The sequence below is a fragment of the Scyliorhinus torazame genome, chromosome 16 (assembly GCF_047496885.1).
Source record: "Scyliorhinus torazame isolate Kashiwa2021f chromosome 16, sScyTor2.1, whole genome shotgun sequence".
NCBI classification, from domain to species: domain Eukaryota; kingdom Metazoa; phylum Chordata; class Chondrichthyes; order Carcharhiniformes; family Scyliorhinidae; genus Scyliorhinus; species Scyliorhinus torazame.
In genome coordinates, this window is record NC_092722.1 from 157,754,090 (window position 1) to 157,760,290 (window position 6,201).

Here is a 6,201-nt window from a genome sequence, read left to right on the forward strand (position 1 = left end):
TGGCCTGCCTTAATTTACATTCCAAAGAGGTGAATATCCAAACAAACCTGAAAGACTTGTTTTGATCAGTGACGCCAGTCTTTGTACTCTACCCACAAGGTTGCGCCAGATCCAGTTTAGCAAGTAGATTCCTAAAGCTTACAGCTGATAAAAGATGGAATGCATCTTTTTTGCCTGTGTGATATGGATGCCCCCTATGGAGGAACTATCTCACTGAATAAGGTCAATGGAAATATAGAAGGATTTCCCTGCTAAAAGCAAACAGTCTTCACCAGAAATAAAAATAGAAACTATTGGAGAAAACTCAGCAGATCTGGCCGCTTCTGTCGAGATTGAGTTAAAGTTTGAAATCCAATGACTTCATCGGAAATAAAATCAGAAAATGCTGGATAAACTCTGCAGCCCTGGCTGATCTGTGGCGACAATTAGCTTTTGGAGTCCACATGACCCTTCATCAGAACTGATTTCTTTGGAACTGAAGAGAGGTATTTTGCTTCCAAGTTCCACCCCTTTATCACCTTCACCTGGTCCAACACCAACACTTCCTTTCCCTTTCTTGATCTTTCTATTACAATTTCTGGGGATAGACTATCCACTAGTATCCATTACAAATCCACTGACTTCCACAGCTACCTTGACTATCGCTCTTCACACCTGTAAGGACCCCATCGCATTCTCCCAGGTCCTTCATCTCAGTCGCAACTGTTCTGATGATGCCACTTTCCACTGTACTGCCAACATGGCTTCATTCTTCCTCAATCACGATTTCCCACCCTCTGATGGGTGACAGAACTCTCAACTGTGTCCGACCCATCTCCTACACCTCTGTTCTCACCCCTTCCCGTCCCTCCCAGAACCGGGATAACCTCCGCATTCAAAGAATCATCCTTCGCCAGTTCCGCCAACTCCAGCACGATGACACCACCGAAACAAATCTTCCCCTCATCCCCTCTCACTATCCAAGGGCCAAAACACTCTTTTCAAGTGAGGCAGCGCTTTACATGCATCTCATTCAATCTGGTCTATTCCCAAAGCGGTCTACTCTACATTGGAGAGACTAAACACAGACTGGGTGACCGTTTTGCAGAACAGCCTCAGTCCATCCGCAAGCAGGAGCCAGACCTTCCTGTCCTTGCCATTTCAATTCACTGTCCTACTCATGTCCACATGTCTGTCCTTGGCCTGCTCCAATGTTCCAGTGAAGCTCAGTGCAAAATGAAGGAACAACACCTCATCTTCTGATCAGGCACGCTCTAGCCTTCCGGACTTAACATTGAGTTCAACAACTTCAGACTGTGAACTCTCTCCTCCACCTTCACCCCATTTTTATTTCTATCAATTTATTTCCGTTTCTTCCATCGATCCACTTTTCCCTCACAATTTGCCCCTCCCCCCATCCCACCTGGGCCATCTGTTCCCTGTTCCTAGTTGCCCTTTGACACACTGCTCACTTTGTTCTTCCATTGACACATTCTAATCTCTTTATGTGTGTGGTATTATCAGGTATTGCAGTACCCGAGAGGCTGAAGACCATTGGTTAAACCTAGGAGTTTACCATTGGCTGTTTTGTATGTAGCTCCGCCCTGACAGGCGGGGTATAAGAACCGGTGCCGTCCCAGCAGCCCTCATTCTGTACCGAAGCTGCTGGGGAACAGTTCTAGTCTATTAAAGCCTTCAGTTATGTTACTACCTCGTTTTAATAGTAATTGATCGTGCATCAATTTAATAGACTACACTTAAGCTGAAAGGATGGATCTCCGAATCAAGCTAGAGTGTCTGCAACTCAGCCACCAAGCGGAGAACTCGGCGGCGATCTTCAAGCACTGGCTGGCGTGCTTTAAAGGCTACCTTGAGACGGCCGGAGGCATACCCTCAGGGGAGCAGAAACTGCATCTCTTGCACTCAAGGGTAAGCCCTGGGATCAACACCCTCATCGAGGAGGCGGAGGACTTTGATGCAGCGATCGAACTGTTAAAAGGACATTATATACGCCCTGTAAATCAGGTCTACGCACATCACCTGCTTGCAACAAGACGGCAAAACCCCGGGGAATCGTTGGAGGAGTTCTACCGCACGCTACTGATGCTGGGCAGAAACTGTGGCTGCCCGCAGGTTTCGGGGAGCGAGCACACAGAACTCCTAATCCGGGATGCCTTCGTAGCAAGTATGAGCTCCTCAGAGATCCGCCAGCGGCTCTTAGAAAAAGACACCCTGAGACGTAGAGAGGCACGGGCCCTGGCAGGGTCCATGAATGTTGCCTCCAGAAACGCGCAATCCTATGTGCCCGACCGCGCGGCGGCCCCCTGGGCAGCTTGGCATCCCACAGCGGCAGCCCCACAGACTTTCTCCGTGTCCCCGCAGGCCTGCGCTGGAAGACGGCCCACTAACTCCGTCGGGCCCCGCTATTTCTTCTGCGGGCAGGCGAAGCACCCCCGCTAGCGCTGCCCGGCCCGCACCTCCATCTGCAAAGGTTGCGGCAAGAAGGGCCATTTTGTGGGGGTCTGCCAGGCACAAGCGGTGGCCGCGGTCCCCAGCGGCGACTCCGGACCACCGCAGCAATCTTCTCTGGGCCGCCATTTTGTCCATCCCCGACCACCATGTGCGACCCAGGGGGGATGCCATCTTGGATGGGGCCCCAGGACCCCAGCACGGCCGACTACACGCTGTCCGATCAAAACCCGCAACCAACCTGGTAAACAGGATTGCGCAATATAAGGTCTCAAGTCCTGGTGGATCTCAAGTCCGCCTACCATCAACTACCCCTCCGTACTAGTGACCGCAATACACTGCCTTCGAAGCCGATGGGCGGCTCTATCATTTTTTAAGGGCTCCCTTTGGTGTCACTAACGGGGTCTCGGTCTTCCAACGCGAATGGTTGATCGGTACGGCTTGCGCGCAACGTTTCCGTATCTTGATAACGTACCATCTGCGGCCATGACCAGCAGGACCACGACACTAACCTCTGAAAATTTCTCCACACCGCTAAAATCCTTAACTTAACGTATAATAAGGATAAATGCGTATTTAGCACCGACCGCCTAGCTATTCTTGGCTACGTAGTGCGAAATGGAGTTATAGGCCCGACCCTGAACGCATGCGCGTTCTAGTCTATTAAAGCCTTCAGTTATGTTACTACCTCGTGTTAATAGTAATTGATCGAGCATCAATGTGCTACTATCAGCACCCTTCTTAGCCTTAATCACTCCATTTACATTCCCTTTGTCTTTCTGTCCACAACATATTTGTCATTCTCCACCTATCACTGGCCCCCTATCCAGCCCCACCGCTCCATGCCCCCCACAACAGTATAAATCTGACCCTATTTCCATGTTCTCTCCAGCTTTGACAAAGAATCACCCAGACTCGAAACGATGGCTCACTTCTCTCTCCACAGATCCTGTCAGACCTGCTGAGATTGTCCAGTATTTTCTGCTTTGGTTTCAGAATCCAGCATCCGCAGTAATTTGCTTTTAACTAAAGAGGTAGAATTGTGATGGGTTTTAGTTGATAAATGGAGGAGGGGGTTCAGGTGGAACAAAAGGGAAGGTCAAGGATAGATTAGTAGGCGGGGATAATTACATTTCAAAGATGCCATGGAACAAAAGGCAAAGGGAGTGGTAATGGTAGAGAATGCATCATATAACAACATTGGTTTGCTTGCATATGGTGCGTTTAATGTAACAAATCGTCAAATGGTGTTTTGGAAAAGGCAGTTTTATATATGTGTTGTAAATTAATTTACAGTTAATGTATGCATGGTTAATACCATCTATTAGATGTGTCTTGTAGATTGATTTCAAGCGGCAGAGTGGGGTCAGAGAAGAATTTTCCAGATTATCTTTGAAATTTTTTTTCAACTTGCTGCCTCTCCCAGGAGATTACATGCAGTAAGGAGCAACAAAATGTATCTAGTTCTGATGCCACAGGCATCATGAGTGTGGAGTAAACTTGTTAGATCCAATGCTCTTTTCCTTTCTGTCATTTTCATATATTGTATGTTACTTATTCATTTGCTGCATGTGAGATTTTGCTGTGCTGGCTGCTGTTGACTATATAACAAAAATTGCACTTTAAAAGTTATTCATTGGCTGTGAGGTGTTTGGGTGCATGGTATGAAACTATACATGGGTGTGATGTAACCAAATTAATAATAATAATCGCTTATTGTCACAAGTAGGCTTCAATGAAGTTACTGTGAAAAGCCCCTAGTCGCCACATTCCGGCGCCTGTTCGGGGAGGCGAGTACAGGAATTGAACCCGCGGCTGCTGCCTTGATCTGCATTACAAAATTTGTTCAAAGTGTGATAGCGAGCGGGAAATAAGGCCATAAGACATAGGAGCAGAATTAGGCCATTCAGTCCATTGAGTCTGCTCTGCCATCCAATCATGGCTGATACATTTCTCAACCCCATTCTCCCACCTTCTCCCCATTACCCCTGATCCAGGTGTTTCCTGACAGTTGTCCCGGCGAGGTCGTCACCGGTATCGAACGTTAATTAGGCCACTTAACGATGCTCCACAGCCTTAACGCTGCAAATAACTGTCCCGCCAGCTGATTCTTTGGCACCAAGCCTGGCAGCCCCTGCTAACGATGGGGCACAGCACTTAAACCGATCCCGCAGAGCAAACCCCACGGCTCGCAGCTCGTCTCCAGCCCCTTCTGGTCCGGCTCCTCCTCATCCAGGTGCTTGCCTGTGCTTCCTCCTCCACCTCCAGCATGTTGCCCCACTGCAGTACCAGGTTATGGAGGGGCCCAGCAGACCACCACAGGACGGGCGACCCTCCGGAGCGGTGTAGGCATCGGACCCACATTTTAAGCAGTCCGGGCTGTGACACTCACCAGCTCCCCCAAATCAAGGGCGACTCCCCCAACCCCCTCAGTGATGGTGGCCCACCCTGACCTTATATGCCCCCCCTCCCAGGGTGCCCCCCCCACTCCGAGCAGCAACCCCAGCACCCTTGGGCTCATTGCCTGGGAGTGAAGATGGCTACTCACCTCCTCGGGCCCCCGCAGCATCTATTTCGCCAGCTTCATGTGTGCAATGCGCATCAAATCTTCGAATGACTTTGTTAAAATTTTTACTACCTTCATCGTTTGCAAATTTAAACATATTAAACACAGCAATTGCTTTGGGCCCTGCCGCTGTTAGGAGCATTGTTACCTTATGCGAATCTGATTGATCTTTTAAATTTATTGCAGTAAGAAACAGATTAAATTGTTGTTTAAACATACGCCAGTTGCCATCCACATTACTTTGAAATCTGAGACTCATTGGTGGTTTCAAGGACTCCATTCTTGCAGTCTGCAAAATTTTCAAATCTCTGTGGACCGTGTGGCAGGCTTCTTTTTTTTTAGTGTTTAATACTATTTGACCCTGGTACCATGTAATGTTCTTGTCTGATGGCCTGATTTATATTACAAGAACACTTGTAGTTAAAGCTATAAACAATTTATTTACATTAACTGTGGGTAAACTATATGTAAAACAACAGATGAATAACAGTTAGATCATGCACAAGCAACCTCATTCTTCGGCTTCCTTCAGCCAGTCTGATGGGTCACCTGACTCTAACATTCACTTATATACTAGTGAGACTCCTGGTGGTCAGTTGGTGAATTACAACATGACCATGCTATCACTACAGTAAGACGTCTTACAACACCAGGTTAAAGTCCAACAGGTTTGTTTCGATGTCACTAGCTTTCGGAGCACTGCTCCTTCCTCAGGTGAATGAAGAGCCCACCAGGTACGCGGTACATACCCGTGCGACTTGGCCAACGTTGTCCACCTCATACGCTGCAGGAAAGGATGTCCCGAAGCGTGGTACATTGGCGAGACCATGCAGACGCTGCGACAACGAATGAACGGACATCGCGCGACAATCACCAGGCAGGAATGTTCCCTTCCAGTCGGGGAACACTTCAGCAGTCAAGGGCATTCAGCCTCTGATCTCCGGGTAAGCGTTCTCCAAGGCGGCCTTCAGGACACGCGACAACGCAGAATCGCCGAGCAGAAGCCTATAGCCAAGTTCCGCACACATGAGTGCGGCCTCAACCGGGACCTGGGATTCATGTCGCATTACATTCATCCCCCACATTCTGGCCTGCAAAATCCTACCAACTGTCCTGGCTTGACACAATTCACACCTCTTTAACCTGGGGTTACCCCATCTCTGGATCTGTAAAGATTTAATCACCTG